This window comes from Hyla sarda, chromosome 1 (assembly GCF_029499605.1).
Source record: "Hyla sarda isolate aHylSar1 chromosome 1, aHylSar1.hap1, whole genome shotgun sequence".
NCBI lineage: Eukaryota > Metazoa > Chordata > Amphibia > Anura > Hylidae > Hyla > Hyla sarda.
In genome coordinates, this window is record NC_079189.1 from 405,948,911 (window position 1) to 405,970,892 (window position 21,982).

A 21,982-nucleotide genomic window follows, 5' to 3' on the forward strand; every position below is an offset into this window, starting at 1 on the left:
CTTGTTTGACTCATTTATTTTATTTGTGTGTGAAAAATTGTGTTAGCAATATGGAGATGACATGAGGTTTTATTTAAGTGTCCAAAGCTGCTCTCCTGCACGATCTGCATAATGCGGTGCGGAGAGAGACAACTGATGCTGGGGGGTACAGTTGCCAAGGCAACCATAGGACACCCAGCAAGTTCCATGCACGAGCCTTTTTCTGATGAACGGGACCCTAGGAGAGCGGAGAAGGCAGGTGAGAAGACCTCCATCCACCATTTTGAATGATCACCAGATCGCCACAGGTGATTCCATTCTTGAATATAATGCCCGCATTGCCATACCTTTGATCGTGGCATATGAGGGGTTAATGACAAACATTAGAGCGATCGTTGATGATTGCCACTAATGGCAGGTCCCTGGCTGCCAGGACCTGTCATATATGATGCGAGCACCGGTCCATTGTTCACATCATGTACAGGGTGTAAATATACATCCAATCACATCAGGACATACTTTTACAGGGTCCACCCAGTGGCGTTGCTAGGGTTGGTGTCACCCGATGCGGTAGAAAATACCTCCCCCCCCCTCAGTAAGTTTTTAGCCTGTTGTGACAGACACCACTGTTGTAGCGCATTGTGAGAAATTCCAGTATAATAATCAGATATACCAGTTGCCACAGAATGGGAAAGTGTTAAAGAAGTTTTCACCATTTAAATATACAGCTCCCAGAATTACTTAAAGGGGTACTCCACTGGAAAACATTTACTTTTATATCAACTGGTGCCAGAAAGTTAAACAGATTTTTAAATTACTTCTATTTAAAATCTTAATACTTACAGTACTTATAAGCTGGTGTATGCTCCACAGGAAGTTGTGTAGTTCTTTCCAGTCTGACCACAGTGCTATTTGCTGACACCTCTGTCCATGTCAGGAACTGTCCAGAGCAGGATAGGTTTGCTATGGGGATTTGCTCCTACTATGGACAGTTCTTGACATGGACAGAGGTGTCAGCACAGAGCACTGTGGTCAGACAGAAAAGAAATTAAAAAAGAAAATATCTTCCTGTGAATCGCTTATACAGCAGCTAATAAGTACTGGAAGGATTAAGATGTTTTAATAGAAGTAATTTACAAATCTGTTTAACTTTGTAGCACCAGTTGATTAAAAAAAATGTTTTCCAGTAGAGTACCCCTTTGAGCAGTGGTGAGGTTATGCTGGGAATTGTTGTTTCACTGACCTAACTGTAGAACTGAGAAGTGACTACAGCTCTGATAGGACATAGTGAGGAGAATACACAATGATATCAGTGATTACAGGTGACGTCTTCTCTATAGTGAGGAAAATACACAATGATATCAGTGACTACAGGTGACGTCTTCTCTATGGTGAGGAGAACACACAATGATATCAGTGATTACAGGTGACGTCTTCTCTATAGTCTTCCCTTATCTAATTCAGATGGTACATACCACCAGGACTTGTTCCTGCTAAATCTTCTCTCTGCAGAATGTGACGCCCAGACGTCTCCTCACTATGTCAGCGCATTAACATCCTCTATATGAAAACAAGTATTATTATAAACCTGCCAGACACTGTATCCTCTAAATATAATACTACTATACACTATACTCTTTGATTATAAACCTTCCATACACCATACCCACTGAATATAATACTACCATACACTGTACATTCTGAATATAATACCAACACATACTGTACCCTCTGAATATAAATCTGCCACATACTGTACCCCTGAATATAATACCGCCACACACTGTACCCACTGAATATAATACTACCACATACTGTACCCTCTGAATATAATACTACCACCCACCTCGCCCTCTGAATATAATACTACCACACACTGTGCCCTCTGAACATAAATCTGCCACATATTGTACCCTCAGAATATAAATCTGCCACATACTGTACCCCTGAATATAAATCTGCCACATACTGTACCCCTGAATATAATACCTCACCACACTGTATCCACTGAATATAATACTACCACATACTGTACCTCTGAATATAATACTACCACCCACTGCGCCCTCTGAATATAATACTACCACAAACTGCACCCTCTGAATATAAATCTGCCACATACTGTACCCTCTGAATATAAATCTGCCACATACTGTACCCCTGAATATAAATCTGCCACATACTGTACCCCTGAATATAATACTGCCACACACTGTACCCACTGAATATAATACTACCACATACTGTACCTCTGAATATAATACTACCACCCACTGCGCCCTCTGAATATAATACTACCACAAACTGCGCCCTCTGAATATAACATTGCCATACAGTGCACCCTCTGAATATAATACTACCACAAACTGCACCCTCTGAATATAACATTGCCATACAGTGCACCCTCTGAATATAATACCACAACTGCAGTAACACCCCTCAACATCCGTTAGCTGATGCTATTACCACTGGAGGGGGGTATTGGTGGTGTTGCTAGTGGATGATGGGGGTGCTACTGGCCATCCCCCCTGGCAGTATCACCCCCATCATCCATCGGCAGGATCATCCTCCTGGCAGGAGCACCGCCATCATCCACCATCAGGATCTGCTGATGGAGGTGCTGCTGCTGGTGGTGGGGGGGGGATGTTGCTGGTGGATGATGAGGGTGCTACTGCCAGGGGGGGGGGAGCATTAGGTAGGCAGCAGTTCCCCCACATTAGGTAGGTAGCAGTTTCCCCACATTAGGTAATATCTTTTCCCCACATTAGGCAGCATAGATTCCCCACATTTGGTACCAGTTACCCCACATTAGGTAGGTACCAGTTACCCCACATTAGGTGGCAATTTCCCCACATTAGGTAGCACAGATTTCCCACATTAGGTAGCAATTTCCCCACATTAGGTAGCACAGATTCCCCCCATTAGGTAGCACAGATTCCCCACATAAGGTAGCAAAGACTCCCCACATAAGGTAGCATAGACTCCCCACATTTGGTAGCACAGATTCCCCACATTAGGTAGCAGTCTCCCCACATTAGGTAGCATAGACTCCCCACATTAGGTAGCATAGACTCCGCACATTTGGTAGTTTCCCCACACTAGGCCGCAGGTTCCCTTGCAGGTTCCCCACAATGGGTCAAAGTCTCCCCACATTAGATCGCTGGTTCAAACCCCCCCCCCCCACACACACACACACACACACACAAAAAAACACATACAAACACAGAGAGACACACACACAAACACACACACAGTCAGAGAGAGACACACTCACAAACAGACACACACAGAGTCACACACACTCAGAGAGTCACACAAACACACACAGTCACACACACACACAGTCACATACACACAGAGTCACATACACACACAGTCACATACATACACACAGTCACATATACACAGTCACATACACACACACAAACATAGATAGAGACAGACACACACACTCACCCATCCAGCGCAGCGCTCCTTCTCAACGGGCGCCCTGCGAGTGACGTAACTGACGTCCTCCTGCGCGGCCATGCGGTGTGATGTCAGGCCGGCGCAGACGTGGGAGCGGAGGCCGGGCACAGTGCTGGTGAAGGTGAGGGAGGGTGTGGTGACGGACGGCCGCACAGTGCAGGTGAAAGGGGGGGGGGGGGTTGCTGACGGACGGGCGCCCCGCACACACATCGCAGGTGAAGGCGCGGGGGGGTTGCTGACGGACGGGAGGCCGGTCGGGCACAGATGGGGGGTGTCGATGTAGCTGGGGGGGGGTGGGTGCTGCGGAGCGTTTTGGTGTCACCCCATTAGGTTGGTGTCACCCGGTGCGGGCCGCACCCCCCGCACCCGGGTCGCAACGCCACTGGGTCCACCTACTCAATTTTGATTGTAAAGTTCGAATGTCCACACAGAAAATGTATGTGCGGATATTCTGAAGATAGTGGAGCGGTGTTAGAACATGCTGGGGCTAAGATTGCTCAGAAATTCGCTTTATCATAGACGGCAATGTATTTCTGAGCAGAATACACAGAAAGAACAGACATGTTTATTTTTTCTGCGGATGCCAGAATTAGAATTTCTGTGCCAGATATTTCCTGTGCGGAAATTCTGCTGTGTGCACAGTGCGCCAGAACCCCACTGAAATTAATGGGACTCTGCTGCAAAGGAATTTCCGTACGGTATATTCCTGTGTAAATCAGCGTGGAAAACCTAAAGCGTGAACATAGTCTAACAGTCATTAAAAAGGGGGGCAGTGCAAACAAGGGTGAGACCAAAGGGCAGGGGCAAAGGGCCATAGACAAAGGGGAGGGAAAATGAGGTTTTGCCTAAGGTGACAAAAATTCTTGCACCAGCCCTGGCGGCCATAGCCCGAGCTGCCAAACAGGCAGGGTCCCTGTGCCATTTCAATGCCCTGCATATGAATTGTATCTCTTCTATCACTTCCTGTGATGTCACGCATACATCAAATAATTATGCAAATTAGCATGGCCAATATTTTTTTTTGCAAGAAAGGTGGCAACCCTAGCAGGCATCCCATTGCATTCTGTCAGTGAACGGCACCTTCTGTAGGACACAGGTAAACAAAGTGCCCGTTGCTTTCAATGGACATGAGGGTTGTCACAGAAAGAATGCCAGGGCTCGAATCCTGCAGGATCTCATAGGAACGGCGTCCCTGCACTTTTATCACAGCAGGAATGGAGGGGCAAGCGGTGCATAACTAGCTTGCCCCCTGACTGGTGAGCAGTTAAGGGGTTAAGAAATATACAGGCAAGGTTTTTAGCCCCCTCCCCTGCCTGTAAAACTTGTCAGTGGTATAGGGGTATGTCCCATGGTTGGGGGGGAAGGAGTGCACCAATCAGGGGTTTAATAGTTTCCCGGACTTTCAGGGGCCCTCCCCTGGGTATTTATAGCTGTGGTGCCTCCCTTCCCCCCTCAATCTGCCCAGGACCCGGAGTTTTGACTGCAGGTTGGTATGTGTCTTCCTTTTATTTGTGGCCTGGATGGAGCAGGAGGGTGAGGGCTGGCATGCTCCCTTGAGGCTGAGCTGGCCTCCCCTCCTGTTGCACCCGAGGCGGGTTCGGGAGGCTGGCGGACCTCTCACAGTCCCGCTCTCCTACCCACTATGGCCCCTGTGAGCCCTGTCCCGCCCGTTCCTTTTGCCCTCTTCCCTGCCCGTGGCAAAAGCCCTCTCCCCTGCCTGTGCCTGTATCCCTCCCTCAGGGCATGCTCCTCATGAGCATGCTCTGCTGTTTTCCTTGTCCCCCCCCCCCCCCGTCCCCCTCCTTGTCCCCTCAGTCTCTTTTTCCTCTTTGCGGTCCCCTCCTTCCCCCCCCCTGTTCCCCTCCGTCTCTTCCCCCCCCTGTCCCCCCACCCCCTGGCTTTGGAGGCAGCGGCCCCTGGGGGGCTGCTGCTGTTTTAACTCCCTATGCGCAAATGGACGCTTATTAACGTCCATTTGCGCTCCTTCAGATATAATGCGCGCTCACAAGGTGAGCGCGCTTTATATCCGTGGGTCCCGGTTGCTCTTAGCAATCGGGACCCATGCTACGCCGGACATCGCCGATCGGGCAGATACATCTTTAGACGCGGCGATCTAAGTTCATCATCGCGTCTGAAGGTGTACTTTCAAGCATCCCGACTGCTCAGTCGGGCTGACTGGGACCGTCACTTACCTGCCTCCTGTGCGTCCGCTCGTTGATTGATTGCTCCAAGCCTGAAATTCAGGCTTGAGCAATCAATCGTTGATGGCACTGATCATTGCCATGTTAATACATGGCAAGTGATCGGTGTTAGGAGCAGTGTGTGCAAGGTTATGGCTCCTTTAACCCTTCAATATTAAAAGTTTGGTTTGCCCCCTTTTTCCCCATCCCAAAAAAAAAAAAAAATGAATAAATAAAAAATTAATTAATTAATTAATAAAAAATAAAAAAATAATAATAATAATAATATATATATATATATATATATATATATGAATAAATGAATAAATAAAAAATAAATAAATAAAGGTGTGTATATGGGTATGTATGTATCTATATGTATAACTAAAAAAAAATAAAAAAATTCTGTGTGTTGCAGACATGCACGTATGTGGCATCTCCGCATGCGTGCATGTCTGGGGTATAGCAATATGTCGTCATTTGAAGTGTTCCGTCTATGGCGTGCACGCAAATATAAATAAATGAATAAATCTAATAAAATAATTTTTAATTAAAAGAAATAAATATTAAATTTCACTATACACGTGAAATACATAATAAATAATATTGGTAATTTAATACACATATGACATTTCTGTTTCACATATTCGATCAATTTTTCTACCGTATGTATTAATAAACGGCGTTCACAAAAAAAAAAAAAAAACAATCCAAGAAAATGACAAGGGTACTGCGGGTTCTTTCGGATTACGGCGCAAACTATTTGAGCTCTCATATCGTCCCCTCTCATTTACCCAGCTTCTCACCCCACCTACGCTGGCACCTCTCCCCTTACCCCACCCCCCCTGCCCACTACGCCTGCCCCCCCCATCACCTCTCCGCCCTGTGTTCCCAAACCCCCCCCTGCTGCCACTGCTGTCCTTCTTCCTCCTGCCTCTACAATGCCCCCCGTGGAGGGGTAGTGAGTGTGGTGGCGGAGTGCCCGCGACCCGGCGGTCTCCGACGTGCCTTGTCCCACGCCTGTGGCGATGGTGAAGTGATTCTTCCAGCTGTTGGCTTCTCCATCTTCTGGAATTGGTGAGTGTTCTGATGCGGGGCTTGGCCCCTTCCCCGGTTAGTGTGCTTATGGCTGCGTTCTGTGCAGTGTTCGTCCTTTTATTTCTGTGTGTATGTTGAGTTTGGTCTCTGGTTGGGAGTTGGGTACGTCTCTTCTTGGCAGGGTGCTTTGGTAGGGTATCGTTTTCTGCGGTGCACGCTTGGGTGAGTGCTCTTTTGGCCTTACGCTCTGGGTGGCCGGGGTTTGGCGGACTTGGCTCCTGAGGCTTGTTCCTTATCCTGATTCGGTGGGTGCCGCCCAGTTACGGTTTTGTTTCTTTTGGTTTTCTCCCCCTTTGTTTGGTTTATCTCTCCGTATTTTCCCAATCTCTGGTAGGCATGGGACTTCTGTATGTCGTTTTGGGTGCTTTAGCTGATGAGTTTGGTGGGTAGGTTTCGCTTGAGTCTCCGGGGGTAGGTTCGCTTGAGTCTCTGTTTGCCTTGCCTTGTGAGTTCTTCTGTTCGTGGTGGTATTCCGAAGGGTGATTCTCCTGTGCTCTGCGCTTGTGGGGGTGTGGTTTGTTGTTGCAAGGCTGACACGCAAATTGTGAAACGTTCCATATTTGGTGCTCGCTTCGGCAGCACATATGTTAAAATTGGAATAATACTGAGTAGATTAGCATGGGTTCCGCATGCCGCGTTGGCGTTGGTCTGCTGCTTTCCTGTGGTCAGGGTGTGATTGCGTTTTCTCTGTTTTGGTTTCTTCGGGGCTCGCTAGGTGCCCTGGTTACGGTCCTTGCTGGTTTCCTGATTGTTCCACATGGAATATGGTTCCGGGCGGAGTTTTTTCCTCCAGGTTGTCTCTGGCCGCCGAGGGTGTGTGGTATCTGTGCCCCCGCATATGTGCCCCGGGTGCGCTAGGGCTGACGTTTCGGATGGTTTGGGTTTTTCATGTGTCGTGCAGTGGACAGGCCTGCTTTCTGTCCCCCGTTGCAGCTCACGGGAAGCTTGCTCTGTTTCCGGTTGTGGCCGGTTTGGTTGGTTGTTGGTGTGGTTTGGTTTCCCAGTGGTGCTGCTGGGTGGTTTAGGCCTGGGTCTTGGTAGTCAGTGGGTTTCTGCCATGCTTGGGTTTTGTTTGCGCTTTTGCCTTGGTATTGGTAGGGGGGGCTGGGGATGACCCAGCTGTCATGGTCCATGTGGGAACCAACGACAGAATACATGGTAGGTGGAGGTCCTTGAAGAATAATTACAAGGAACTAGGTGCCAAGCTGAAGGGAAGGACCTCTAAGGTTGTGTTCTCTGGAATACTTCCTGTGCCATGCGCATCGCAGGAAAGACAGCGGGAGCTTAGGGAGTTAAATGCATGGCTTAAGTCGTGGTGTGAGGGGAAAGGGTTTGGGTTTTTAGAGCACTGGGCTGACTTTTCATTGGGGTACAAACTCTATTCTACGGATAATTTGCACCTGAATGGAAGGGGGTCCGCTGTGCTGGGGGAGAGAATCCTGGAAGGGGTGGCTGAGTATTTAAACTAGGTGAGTGGGGGGAGGATAATAAAGCAAAGAAAGCAGACAGTGGGATGGATAGGTTAGAGAGGGGTCAGGACATAATGGCGGGTGGAGAGGAGTCCTGTGGGGGGAGGTTAAGAGCAGTGGATAAGGAGATCCATGCGTTACAAACCAGCTGTAAAAATAAATGTAGCCCGAAAAATTGTAATCCCAATAATTCAAAAAATTACATTAGCCCCAATAACTCAATAACTACAATAAGCCCCATTAACTCAAAAAATACCATTAGCCCCAATAACTTAAATAACAACGTTAGACCCAATAACGCAAAAAATCCCATTAGCCCCAATAACTTAAATAATAACATTAGACCAAATAACTCAAAAAATTCCATTAGCCCCAATAACTTAAATAGTACAATTAGCCCTTATAACTCAAATAATAACATTAACCCAAATAACTCTGAAAATCCCATTAGTGAGACTATATGTGTTAAACTTAATGGAAATGTAAAGTGTATGTTCACAAATGCCAGAAGCCTAGCAAATAAAATTGGGGAGCTTGAGGCCTTGATACTGGAGGAACATATTGATATAGTTGGGGTCACTGAGACATGGCTGGACTCCTCGCATGACTGGGCCATTAATCTGCAGGGGTTTACATTGTTTCGCAAGGATAGAATGAACAGAAAAGGTGGTGGAGTCTGTCTGTATGTAAGAAGTGTTATGAAAGTCAGTGTGAACGATGCCATAGTGTGTGATGATTCTGAGGAGGTGGGAAGGAGGGAAATACTGAAAAAATAATATTTGGTGTAATCTACAGACCCCCTAATATCACTGAAGAGATAGAAGGTCGACTGTATAAACAAATAGAGAGGGCCGCACGGGCAGGTACAGTGGTAATAATGGGAGATTTTAACTATCCAGATATAGATTGGGGCCGGGGGCTGGCTAAAACTACAAAGGGGCGACAATTCCTAAATTTATTGCAGGATAATTTTATGGGCCAGTTTGTGGAGGACCCAACAAGAAGTGATGCCTTGTTGGATCTGATCATTTCCAACAACGCAGAGCTGATTGGTAATGTAACTGTGCGGGAAAACCTTGGTAATAGCGACCACAATATAGTTACTTTTGACTTAAAATGTAGAAAACAAAGACAGACGGGGAAAGCATAAACATATAACTTTAAAAAGGCAAATTTCCCTGGGGTGAGAGCTGCACTACAGGACATAGACTGGGGGAGGTGTTCTCAAATACGGATACAGAAGGTAAATGGGACATCTTTAAATCAACTCTAAATAACTATACAGCTAAATATATACCAAAGGGGAACAAATATAAACGATTAAAACTAAATCCTACTTGGCTGAAAAATGAGGTTAAAAGAGCAATAAACAACAAAAAAATTGCCTTCAAAAAATTCTAATCTGATGGTCAGCTATAACATTTAAACAGTACAAGGAGCTTAATAAAATCTGTAAAAATTTAATAAAAACAGCAAAAATTCTAAATGAGAGACAGGTGGCCAAAGAAAGCAAAACTAATCCTAAATATTTTTTTAGATATATAAATACAAAAAAACCAAGGACAGAGCATGTAGGACCCCTTAATAATGATAATGGGGAGGTTGTCACATGCGATTAAGAGAAGGCGGAGTTACTGAATGGGTTCTTTAGTTCTGTATACACCATGGAAAAAGGAGCTGACATTGGCCAGGTCAGTGCTGGTAACACATCATGTAATGTACTGAACTGGCTTAATGTAGAGATGGTACAAGGTAAGTTAAGTAAAGTAAATGTAAGCAAATCTCCAGGGCCGGATGGACTACACCCAAGAGTTCTTAGAGAGGTAAGTTCAGTAATATCTGTACCCTTGTTCATGATATTTAGAGATTCTCTGGTGTCTGGTATTGTGCCAGGGGACTGGCGCAGGGCGAATGTGGTGCCAATCTTTAAGAAGGGCTCTAGGTCTTCGCCAGGCAATTATAGACCGGTAAGTCTAACATGCATTGTGGGTATATTGTTTGAAGGACTTATAAGGGATTACATACAGGAATACATAGGGGATAATAGTATTATAAGTGATAGCCAGCATGGGTTTACTAAGGATAGAAGTTGTCAAACCAATCTAATTTGCTTTTATGAAGAGGTGAGTAGAAGCCTTGACAGAGGAATGGCTGTGGATATAGTGTTTCTGGATTTTGCCAAAGCGTTTGATACTGTCCCTCACAGACGTCTGACAGGTAAGTTAAGGTCCTTGGGCTTGGAAACTTTAGTTTGTAACTGGATTGAACACTGGCTCATGGATTGTACCCAGAGAGTGGTGGTCAATGATTTGTACTCTGATTGGTCCCCGATTATTAGTGGTGTACCCCAAGGTTCAGAACTGGGCCCGCTGCTGTTTAATTTATTTATCAATGATATAGAGGATGGTATTAACAGCTCTGTTTCTATCTTTGCAGATGACACAAAGCTTTGTAGCACGGTACAGTCTATAGAGGATGTGCATAAGTTACAGGATGACTTGGATAGACTAAGTGTCTGGGCATCCACTTGGCAAATGAGGTTCAATGTGGATAAATGTAAAGTTATGCATCTGGGTACTAAGAACATGCATGCATCGTATGTCTTAGGGGGGATTAAACTGGCAGAGTCACTGGTAGAGAAGGATCTGGGTGTACTTGTAGATCACAGACTACAGAATAGCATGCAATGTCAGGCTGCTGCTTCCAAAGCCGGCAGGATATTGTGATGTATAAAAAGAGGCATGGACTCAAGGGACAGGGACATAATACTCCCCCTTTATAAAGCATTGGTACGGCCTCACCTGGAATATGCTGTTCAGTTTTGGTCGCCTGTTCATAAAAGGGACACTGCGGAGTTGGAAAGGGTGCAGAGACGCGCGACTAAACTAATATGGGGCATGGAACATCTTAACTATGAGGAGCGATTAAAGGAGTTACAATTGTTTAGTCTTGAGAAGAGATGTTTAAGGGGGGATATGATAAACGTATATAAGTATATAAATGGCCCATACAAAAAATATGGAGAAAAACTGTTCCAGGTTAAACCCCCCCAAAGGACGAGGGGGCACTCCCTCCGTCTGGAGAAGAAAAGGTTTAGTCTAAAGGGGCGACACGTCTTCTTTACCGTGAGGACTGTGAATTTATGGAACGGTCTACCTCAGGAACTGGTCACAGCAGGAACAATTAACAGCTTTAAAACAGGGTTAGATACATTCCTGGAACAAAATAACATTAATGCTTATGCAGAATTATAAAACGACATCCCTTTCCCTTATCCCCTTACACCCTTCCCTTCAATTCCCTGGTTGGACTTGATGGACGTATGTCTTTTTTCAACCAAACTAACTATGTAACTATGCATTACATATATGCACACATCAAACATACACACATCTATTAGGCCCCTTTCACACTACCGTTGTCACACGGTAGTGTGACGGCCATCAGGGCAGCCAGGGAAAATAGCGGGAGGAAAAATACATCAAGCAATGTTTTTTCCACCAGCTACTGCTGCTGAAAAACAGCGGAGCCCAACAGACCCCATTAGCTAAAGAAAAAAAGGGGAGAAAATGGCGGCTGACTCACCCATTCGGGAGGGGGGGGGGGGCCGTCCTTCGGTTGAATTAGGCGGTACAGGTCCTGGCACTGCAAGGCACTCCCCTGTGAGGGGGAGAGGGTCCAGGTGCCGGATCTTGTTGGTTCAGGGGGTGGTTCCCTAGGTTATGCGGTCGGTACTGGCTCTGGTGCTGCGGGGCACTCCCCTGTGAATGGGGAGGTTCCCTGCATGTTAGCTGCAGTAGGTGGGGCTGAAGTGCGTCCGAAGGGACAGCTCTCGCCAAGATCTTTGACATTGTATAAGGGGGTGGGGCCACCTATGCTGGAGGCGGAGCCTGTATTTGTGCCCCAAGAGACTGGGCAGAAGAACAGGCAACTCTTATACCTGGAGCAATAGACCCAGCCAGCCAGCCCAGCCTGTAACACATCAAGGGAGAGAGAGAGAGTGTAGACAAGAGTCAAGGTGAGAGCAAAAATGTGAATGAAAATGGTAATGTGCAGAATGTGAGTTATGGTAGAGTGCATGGGAGGAGTTGTAGTAGCTGTGTGGATGAGGGGGGTGCAAGCAGAGTGTATGAGATGGGTGCAAGTGGAGAAAAAGAGAGGGGAGCAAGTGGGGTGCATGAGAAAAGTGCAGGTGGAGTGCAAGAAAGGGGTTCAAGTGGAGTGAAAAAGAGGGGGGTGCAAGTGTGGTGCATAAGAGGGGTGCAAGTGGAGTGCAAGAGAGGGGTGCAAGTGGAGTGAAAAAGAGAGGGGTGAAAGTGGGGTGCATGAGAAGAGTGCAAGTGGAGTGAAAGAAAGGGGTGCAAGTGGAGTGAAAGAGAGGGGTGCAAGTGGGGTGCATGAGAGGGGTGCAAGAGGAGTAAAAGAAAGGGGTGCAAGTGGAGTGAAAGAGAAGGGAGCAAGTGGGCTGCATGAGAGGGGAGCAAGTGGGGTGCATGAGAGGGCTGCTTGTGAAATGTAGGTGAGGAGTGGTAGTGGTATGCAAAAGAGAGGTGTCATGGCTGTTGCTTATGTGAGAAACAAGGGTCCTGGTTTGAGGTCTGGGTCAGGTCTTGGTCTAGTGCCCCCCTGGTTCTACTAGAAGTAGCTAGTGGCTACTTCTCCCAGAAGTTATGCCAGCGTCACTGCCGGTGGATCAGGGGGATCCGACCCCTGTATCGTGAGTCATCAGACATGGAGCGATCATTGCTCCAAGATGATGACAAGTGGGTGCTGCAGGAGAGATTGCGGGGGTCCCCAGTTGCGGGACCCCAGCATTTAGACATCTTATCCCCTATCCTTTGGCTAGGGGATAAGATGTTTTGGGGCGGAGTTCCCCTTTAAGGACAAGGCCAATATTATTTTAGCATTTTAGTTTTTTCCTCCTCGCCTTCCATCCACAGACCAATATGAGGGCTTGTTTTTTGCGCAACCACTACTAGAACCAATTGTAATTGTAATGATGTCACTCATTTCGCCATAAAATGTACACCAAACCCCAAAATATTATTATTTGTGTGAGGAAATTTAAACGAAAACTGCAGTTATGCAAATTTTGGAAGGTTTCGTTTTCACGCTGTACACTTTAAGGAATAAAGGGCTATTCCAGGAAAAAACTTTTTTTTATATATCAACTGGCTCCAGAAAGTTAAACAGATTTGTAAATTACTTCTATTAAAAAATCTTAATCATTTCAGTACTTATGAGCTGCTGAAGTTGAGTTGTTCTTTTCTGTCTAAGTGCTCTCTGATGACATCTGTCTCGGGAACTGTCCAGAGTAGAAGCAAATCCCCATAGCAAACGTGTTCTACTGCAGTTCCTGAGACAAGCAGAGATGTCAGCAGAGAGAACAGTTGCCAGATAGAAAAGAACAACTCAACTTCAGCAGCTGATAAATATTGAAAGGATTAAGATTTTTTAATAAAAGTTTTTTTTACACTTTTTTATGTCCCCATAGGGGACTATTCATAGCAATCATTTGATTGCTAATACTGTTCAGTGCTATGCATAGGCATCTTCTTCTCTGGTATGCTTGATGTCAGACCAGAGAAGACCCCAAGAGAGTGGCAGAGGCAGGTGAGGGGACCTCCGTCCGCAATTTTGGATGATCACTGGATAACCGCATTGCCACAGATGCCGTGATCTATATTGATCATGGTATCTGAGGAGTTAATGACGGACATCAGTGCGATCGTTGATTTCCGCCATTACTAGCGGGTCAATGGCTGCTGATAGCAGCCGGGACCTGCCGTGCATGATACGAGCATCAGTCCGGTGCTCACATCATGTACAGGATGTAAATATACATCCTGGTGCGTTAAGTCCAATGGCTTCAAGACACACATTTGTATCCATTGTCCTTAAGGGGTTAACAGGCAGTCGCAGACAGTCCTTCTCTCCCTAAGTCTCCCACAGGCTCCAATAGCAGCAATCTTTTATCTGAGCTGCTGCTTGCTGAGTCAGCCTGTCTGTAGGGTGTAACTACTTAGGGGGACATGTATCATTGCCTTTAGACTACTTTTTATGTCTACAGATTTTGCGTAATTGTACTTTTTTTTGCATTTGATCTGCGTTTTATTTGGTGAATGATTTTCTAAAGTTGTCACTTGCTTGGTGTACCGTAGAGAACTTAATCCAGTGGAATGGAATGTATCATTTGCGCAAAAAAAACTTAGATGCAACAGTTTTGCAACAGCTGGAGGCGCACGGGTTGGGAAACACTGAGTTAAGTAACAAACTCTCAGTGTTTTGCAACCAGTGTACCTACAGCTGTTGCTTAACTACAACCCCCCATGATGAGAGTTTTAGTTTAGCAATAATTGGAGGCTCACTGTTTAGGAACACGCTGCATTATATGCGCTTTTCCCAGGGAAGAGCACAAAAAATTTACTAACCCATATTTCTTGCTTTACTTTTCTTCTCATTTCAGATACATGAATGCGGAGGACTACGTCAGATTCGGTGGACTGCAATGATGACCAGCATTTTTTTTAAATTTCATTAAAATGGTTAACAAGGGCTGTGGGGGAGTGTTTTTTTTTAAATACAATTTTTTTTCAATGTGTCCGTCTTTTTTTATAATTGAATTTTCAGGGTTAGTAGTGGAGGCCATCTTATAGACAGAATCCATTACTATGACAGGGCTTAGCGTCAGCCCCAAAATCAGCTAGCGCCAACCTCCAATAATTACCCCGGTACCCACCGCCACAGGGGTGCCGGGAAGAGCCGGTACAAACAGACCCGAAGCGTCAAAAATGGCTCTCCTGGGCCTAGGCGGTAACAGGCTGGCATTATTTAGGCTGGGGAGGGCCAGTAACAATGGTCCTCGCCCACCCTGGTAACGTCAAGCTGTTGCTGCTTGGTTGGTATCTGGCTGATACTGAAAATAAGGGGAACCCTATGCGTTTTTTTTTTTATTTATTTTTTTTATAAATAAAAAAAACGTGTGTGGTTCCCAAATTTTTTCAGTATCAGCCAGATACCAACCAAGCAGAAACAGCCTGACATTACCAGGGTGGGCAAGGACCATTGTTACTGGCCCTGCCCAGCCTAAATAACGCCAACCTGTTACCGCCTAGGCCCAGGAGCACCATTTTTGACGCTCCGGGCCTGTTGGTACCGGCTCTTCCCAGCACCCCTGTGGTGGTGGGTACCAGGGTAATAATTGGAGGTTAGTGCTAGCTGTTTTGGGGGCTAACGATAAGCCCCGGCCTAGTAATAGATTCTGTCTACAAGACGCCTTCTACTACTAAGCCTGAAAATTCAATTATAAAAAACACAAAACATTGAAAAAAATATGTTATTTAAAAAAACACTCCCCCACAGCCCTCGTTAACCCTTTTATTGAGATTTAAAAAAAAAAAAAAAAAAAAAAAAAAGGCTGTTCATCGTCGCAATCTACCAAATCTGACATAGTCCTCCGCATTCTAAATTTCGAAGAAAAAAACAACAAAAAGTTTAGTACATTTTTTTGTTTCCACACAATAGCAAAAACACAAGAAAAAAAATGCAAAAAAAACTGACAAAACGCAGGAGAAAGCTGGGACAGTTTTTCTGGCGTTTTTGCTGTTGGACAAAAAACATCAATGGAATCCGACCTCAAAGCAATAGAACAAAATTCCTGTGTCCACTTTTCCTGTGAGGTGTAGATAAGGGGTACAAATAGAACTGTGTGTAAACGTAGAACTTTGCACGAAATTTATCTTGTGCCTTGCACAAGTATGGTAGATTTGGTGCAATTGCACCACATTTAGACCAACCAAAGTGATCTAAAAAAGACGTCTACTTACACCAACATTGATACATGTCCCCCTTGGTGATGATTGTAAGGCTATGTTCACACAGCCGAATGTCCACAAAGAAAATAAATGTGCGGATGTTCTGCAGGTAGTGAAGCAGTGGCAGAACATGCTATCAATAGGACTGCTCGGAAATTCCCCATCTCATAGACGGCTATGTATTTCTGAGCAGAATGCACAGGAGAAACAGACATGTCTATTCTTTAGCCAGAAGGCCGGGATGCAAAAGGTGAGTGCCAAAGGTGAAGAGTGTGTGGTGCAGTGGTGTTCACTCTTTTTTATTTTAAAGCCGAGGTATGTGCTCTCAAATCACCCAAGTGCAAGTAAAAAGTGCACGTGTTCACACAAAAAAACGTGCATGAGGATGCGGTCTATCGCAAGCCCTTCTCCGAAAGGAGAGGCCCCCCAACAAACCAAACCCTTCGCCTCCGGGCCAAAAGGCACCTGCAAGGTTCCAGGTTCAATGTCCCCTTTCGCCGAAGCTACTCAGGGACCGAAAGTGTTTCCTGCAGACAACTAGGCGTTAACCAGGTTGTCACCAAGGAACCAGTAAAACCGGTTTGGCATCCTGCCGAAACAGGGTAGCCACGGGGTATAGCAGGGAGGTGAGGAACCTCATGGCCACACACACCTCCACTAAACCGGCAGTAGGGGCACCCAGAAGGGCTACCGCACCCTACCAAATCCTAGTGGACAAACAGAACACAAAAAGTGGACACAGTGACAAAAAGAATAAATAAATAAGGGGATGTGCGCAGTGTATAATACTGCCCGGACATCCGACCGGATCTATAAAAATTCCCCGATCTTAGCCTGAAAGCCGGGATACTAAGGGCGAGTGCCCAGAAGAGTGAGAGAAAAAGTGCATGCTACTTGCTTTCCTTCAAGTGGGGTTGCGAATCCCAAGTGAATTCCGGCATCCTGGGGTCACCACTCCTAGGGCACTTGTGCACCTCGGCCTTCACTCTACACGGACCTTAAGACCAGATCCAGCAGGAACAGTTCTCATCAGAGATGACTGCTGCCCTCCACAGCCATCCCTGGTACACCTGTCTACCGTGTGGTTCCCCATCCTGCCTTGGTAGTCTTCAACACCGCCAACTAACAGGAAATTTACTACACTTGATCTTAGCCAAAAACTCAGTGAGCTTTAACTACCAGTGAATTCCGTCACCTTAGGATTACCTCTCCCCGAGGCACAAAAGTACCTCGGCTCTAAACCCTCAATCAGCCTAGTCCCAGCCAGAGTGATTGTTGTGCAAAACTGAGCTACTTTTGCTAAAGTGTCATGTTATAAATCAGTGCATAAACTGTGCACCTAGAAAACCACACCTAGTTTTCCAATAGCCGCGGAACCTGCTTTCTATCACCTAAGCGCAAGAAAAAGGGCAAACGTGTAACAATCAAAAAAACGTGCACAAGGATGCGGTCCATCGCAAAGCCCTTGTCACGATGCCGGCTGGCAGGTAGTGGACCCTCTGTGCCAGAGAGGGATTGGCGTGGACCGTGCTAGTGGACCGGTTCTAAGCCACTACTGGTTTTCACCAGAGCCCGCCGCAAAGCGGGATGGTCTTGCTGCGGCGGTAGTGACCAGGTCGTATCCACTAGCAACGGCTCACCTCTCTGGCTGCTGAAGATAGGCGCGGTACAAGGGAGTAGGCAGAAGCAAGGTCGGACGTAGCAGAAGGTCGGGGCAGGCAGCAAGGATCGTAGTCAGGGGCAACGGCAGAAGGTCTGGAAACACAGGCAAGGAACACACAAGGAACGCTTTCACTGGCACTAAGGCAACAAGATCCGGCAAGGGAGTGCAAGGGAAGTGAGGTAATATAGGGAAGTGCACAGGTGAAAACCCTAATTGGAACCACTGCGCCAATCAGCGGCGCAGTGGCCCTTTAAATCGCAGAGACCCGGCGCGCGCGCGCCCTAGGGAGCGGGGCCGCGCGCGCCGGGACAGAACAGACGGGGAGCGAGTCAGGTAGGGGAGCCGGGGTGCGCATCGCGAGCGGGCGCTACCCGCATCGCGAATCGCATCCCGGCTGGCAGCAGGATCGCAGCGCCCCGGGTCAGAGGACGTGACCGGAGCGCTGCAGCGGAGGGAGTGAAGCGAGCGCTCCGGGGAGGAGCGGGGACCCGGAGCGCTCGGCGTAACAGCCCTTCTCTGAAATGAGAGCCCCCCCCCCCAATGAAACCGCCCATGCCCTCTGGGCCAGAAGGCCCCTGCAAGGGTCCAGGCTCATTGTCCCTTTTCATCAAAGGTACTAGGGGACAATAAGTGCTCCCGGCATCAGCCGAAGAATCCACCCGCAAAGCTATATAATATGGCATCCTGCCTATGCAGGGATGCCCGAGGTTTGCCAGGAGGTGCGGAATCTGATGGCCACACACACCTCCCCTGGACCGCCAGGAGGGACACCCAGAAGGGCTTACTGCATCCTGACAAATCCTGTGACAAACAAAAACATGTTCAAGTAGCACAGTGAAAAATCAGACATAAATAATTAAATTAATATGCGCTGTGAACTACGGCCGGACATCAAGCAGGATCTATAAAAATGTCCCCGATCCTAGCCAGAAGGCCGGGAATCAAAGGGGTGATTGCCAAAGGTGAAGAGTACGTGGTGCAAAGCTTCCACCCAGTGAGCTATTACACCCAGTGAGTTTCAGCACCTCAGGGTCACCACTCCCCGAGGCACAGAAGTACCTCGGCCTTCAACCTCCTCAGCCTCATGGTGAAACCTGGAGGGAACAGGTCACATCAGAGCAGCCGTCGAGCTGATTCCTCAGAACCCGGAATGCCCCGAGGCACCTGCCCCCTCCATGCAGCATCCATCCTACATCAATGGCAGAGACTAGACCACTGATAAGAACAGATACTACACTTGATCTTAGCCAAAAGGCCAAGAGCCATATATTCCATCAGAACGCAGCCGCATAAATGTGGCACTTGCTGTATGCCGCAACTATGCAAATATATAGCAAAGCCTGCAGCCTGTTCCAACTTATTGTGAAAACATTAATTTAGTCTGGGATTACACTTGGCGTGTTTGTCAGAAAAAAACACCATGCTCGCTGCGGGCACATATTATGTTGGAATCAATAGGGTAATATGAAATGCCAGACACTAATGGGGTTTTCTTCATCTTTTTATGGCATTTTTAGACTATCAAATCTGTGGGATGTCGAGAGCATGTTTTTTTTGTTTTTTTTTATAAAGTTTTGGTGTTTTTCTTCTTGAGTCACATGATGAAAGAATCTATGAAAAGCCAGGGGGGAAATAATAATAATAATAATAATAATAATAATAATACACATTGGGGGAGATGTATGAAAACCTGTCCAGAGATAAAGTTGACCAGCTGCCCATAGCAACCAATCAGATCACTTCTTTCACGTTTCAGAGGACTTTTTCAAAATGAAAGAAGCGATCTGAATGGTTGCTATGGGCAACTGGTCCACTTCTTATCTTCACAGGTTTTAATAAACTCCACCCTCCCCCCCAGCCCCCCCCCCCCCCAGTGTTTTTATCAAAAACTCCACAAAAGATGGCAGAAAAAAGAAATGAGGGGTTTTTGTTGCTTTTTTTGGCAAAAAAAAACCATCAAACAAGAATTGCATCTGCTCCTAGGCTTAGGCTGGGATTAAACATGATTTATGTGCGGTGTTTTTCAAAGCCCACATTGCTTTATTTTGTGTGGTTCCCCCCTTCGACAGACGTCTGTGCTGCTGTTGCAAAGCTACAATTTCAAGCATGCCCAGGGCATGCTGGGAGTTGTAGTTTTGCAACAGATGGACAGCCACAGGGGATCAGTGGTGATGTATGTCTATCTAGGACCATGGTGTCTGATCTTGAACTGGCTAAATCAGTGGCTGCCGGGCTGTCTGACGAGTGACATCCTTCGCTCCAGACCACAACGTCAGGGATGTCACTCGTCAGACGTCCCGGCAGCCAGCGCTGCTCATTGAGCCTGCCAGAGCCGCACTGATCTGTGTAAGAAACCTATGGGCCCCCGCTGTTGGGGGCCACCAAATTATATTACAAATACTGAGTGTCTGGTTAGGAGAAACAAGTATATTGCACCCACAGGGAGTAGCGCCATTTTAATAAAAAATTGCCCCAAAATCCCTTAGATAACAGTCATACAGAATATATTAGAAAGCTTGTTTGATTTTCAGCCAATCAGAGAGCAGCACTACTGAAATAGAACTCTCAGGAGGTAACAGCGTGTCACACATGTGATGTCATAACCATTGTCCACCAGAGAGCAGCACTGAGCAGATATAACACTGCTCCTGCTCATTCTTCATCAGTGAGGGGCTGATGCTGGACACTGTAGGGGCCGAGAATGCAAAGTCACATACACTACTGTGACTGGTAAGTGTCACATTGTTGTGTCCAAAAGGTCTTTAGTGCAGTTCAATGTGCTTTTCTATAATAAACATGTAGATAATCTATCTTTTGTTTTCCTATCTTAGATGCACTATTTCCAGGATGTGGAGTAGCATTTCCGGACCTACAGCAAGACGTTGGATGAAGACGGAGATTTCCAGACCTATTCCAGAAGAATTTGGATGAAGGCACAGCCCCTCGAATCACGCACATACACAGACACATTGGCCCAAATTCTAGAGGTAACCTCCTTTAGTATGCCCAGAGGAAGGGCAATACAGTAGCCATGGATTCCCTACAGGTTTCCTCCCCTCTGGAGGTTTTTCCTGTCCTGAGTATTAGTTACTGTACGCTCTTTGTGAGTGATGGAGGTTACAAAAAATCCCTACACAAACATTTTTATATATAATAAATAAAGTTCCCCTTTTTAAACCATTTAACTTGTTTGACTCATTTATTTTATTTGTGTGTGAAAAATAGTGTTAGCAATATGGAGATGACATGAGGTTTTATTTTAAGTGTCCAAAGCTGCTCTCCTGCACGATCTGCATAATGCGGTGCGGAGAGAGACAACTGATGCTGGGTGGTACAGTTGCCAAGGCAACCATAGGACACCCAGCAATTTCCATGCATGAGCCTTTTTCTTATGAATGGGACCCTAGGAGAGCGGAGGAGGCAGGTGAGAAGACGTCCATCAACCATTTTAATGATCACCAGATCGCCACAGGTGATTCCATCCTTGAATATAATGCCCGCATTGCCATAACCTGCTTTGATCAAGGCATCTGAGGGGTTAATGACAAACATTAGAGCGATTGTTGATGATGGCCACTACTGGCTGCCAGGACCTGTCATACATGATGCGAGCACTGGTCCATTGTTCACATCATGTACAGGGTGTAAATATACATCCAATCACATCAGGACATACCTTTACAGGGTCCACCTACTCAATTTTCATTGTAAAGCTCGAATGTCCACACAGAAAATGTATGTGCGGATATTCTGAAGATAGTGGAGCGGTGTCAGAACATGCTGGCGCTAAGATTGCTCAGAAATTCACTTTATCATAGACGGCAATGTATTTCTGAGCAGAATACACAGAAAGAACAGACGTCTATTCTTTCTGCGGATGCCAGAATTTGAATTTCTGTGCCAGATATTTCCTGTGCGGAAATTCTGCTGTGTGCACAGTGCGCCAGAACCCCATTGAAATTAATGGGACTCTGCTGCAGCGGAATTTCCGTACGGTATATTCCTGTGCAAATCTGCATGGAAAACCTAACATGTGAACATAGTTTAACAGTCATTAAAAAGGGGGGCAGTGCAAACATGGGTGAGACCAAAGGGCAGGGGCAAAGGGCCAGAGACAAAGGGGAGGCAAAATGAGGTTTTGCCTAAGGTGACAAAAATCCTTGCACCAGCCCTGGCGGCCATGGCCCGAGCTGTCAAACAGGCAGGGTCCCTGTGCCATTTCAATGCCCTGCATATGAATTGTATATATTCTATCACTTCCTGTGATGTCACGCATACATCAAATAATTATGAAAATTAGCATGGCCGGTA

General features: G+C 46.4%; 1 long non-coding RNA gene and 1 pseudogene across 2 annotated transcripts; one reads left to right on the plus strand and one right to left on the minus strand.

The window, feature by feature from the left end:
• Positions 1-18,762: 18,762 nt before the first annotated feature.
• LOC130344677 (U2 spliceosomal RNA) lies at positions 18,763-18,932 on the minus strand (annotated as a pseudogene).
• A 1,276-nt stretch (positions 18,933-20,208) lies between these two features.
• LOC130308606 (uncharacterized) lies at positions 20,209-20,856 on the plus strand. 2 transcript variants are annotated; one of them, XR_008857565.1, is made up of 2 exons: positions 20,209-20,401; positions 20,474-20,856. It is a non-coding gene; the product is annotated as an uncharacterized LOC130308606 (long non-coding RNA). The 2 variants fall into 2 exon arrangements; XR_008857559.1 differs by having other exon boundaries at positions 20,503-20,856.
• Positions 20,857-21,982: the final 1,126 nt, after the last annotated feature.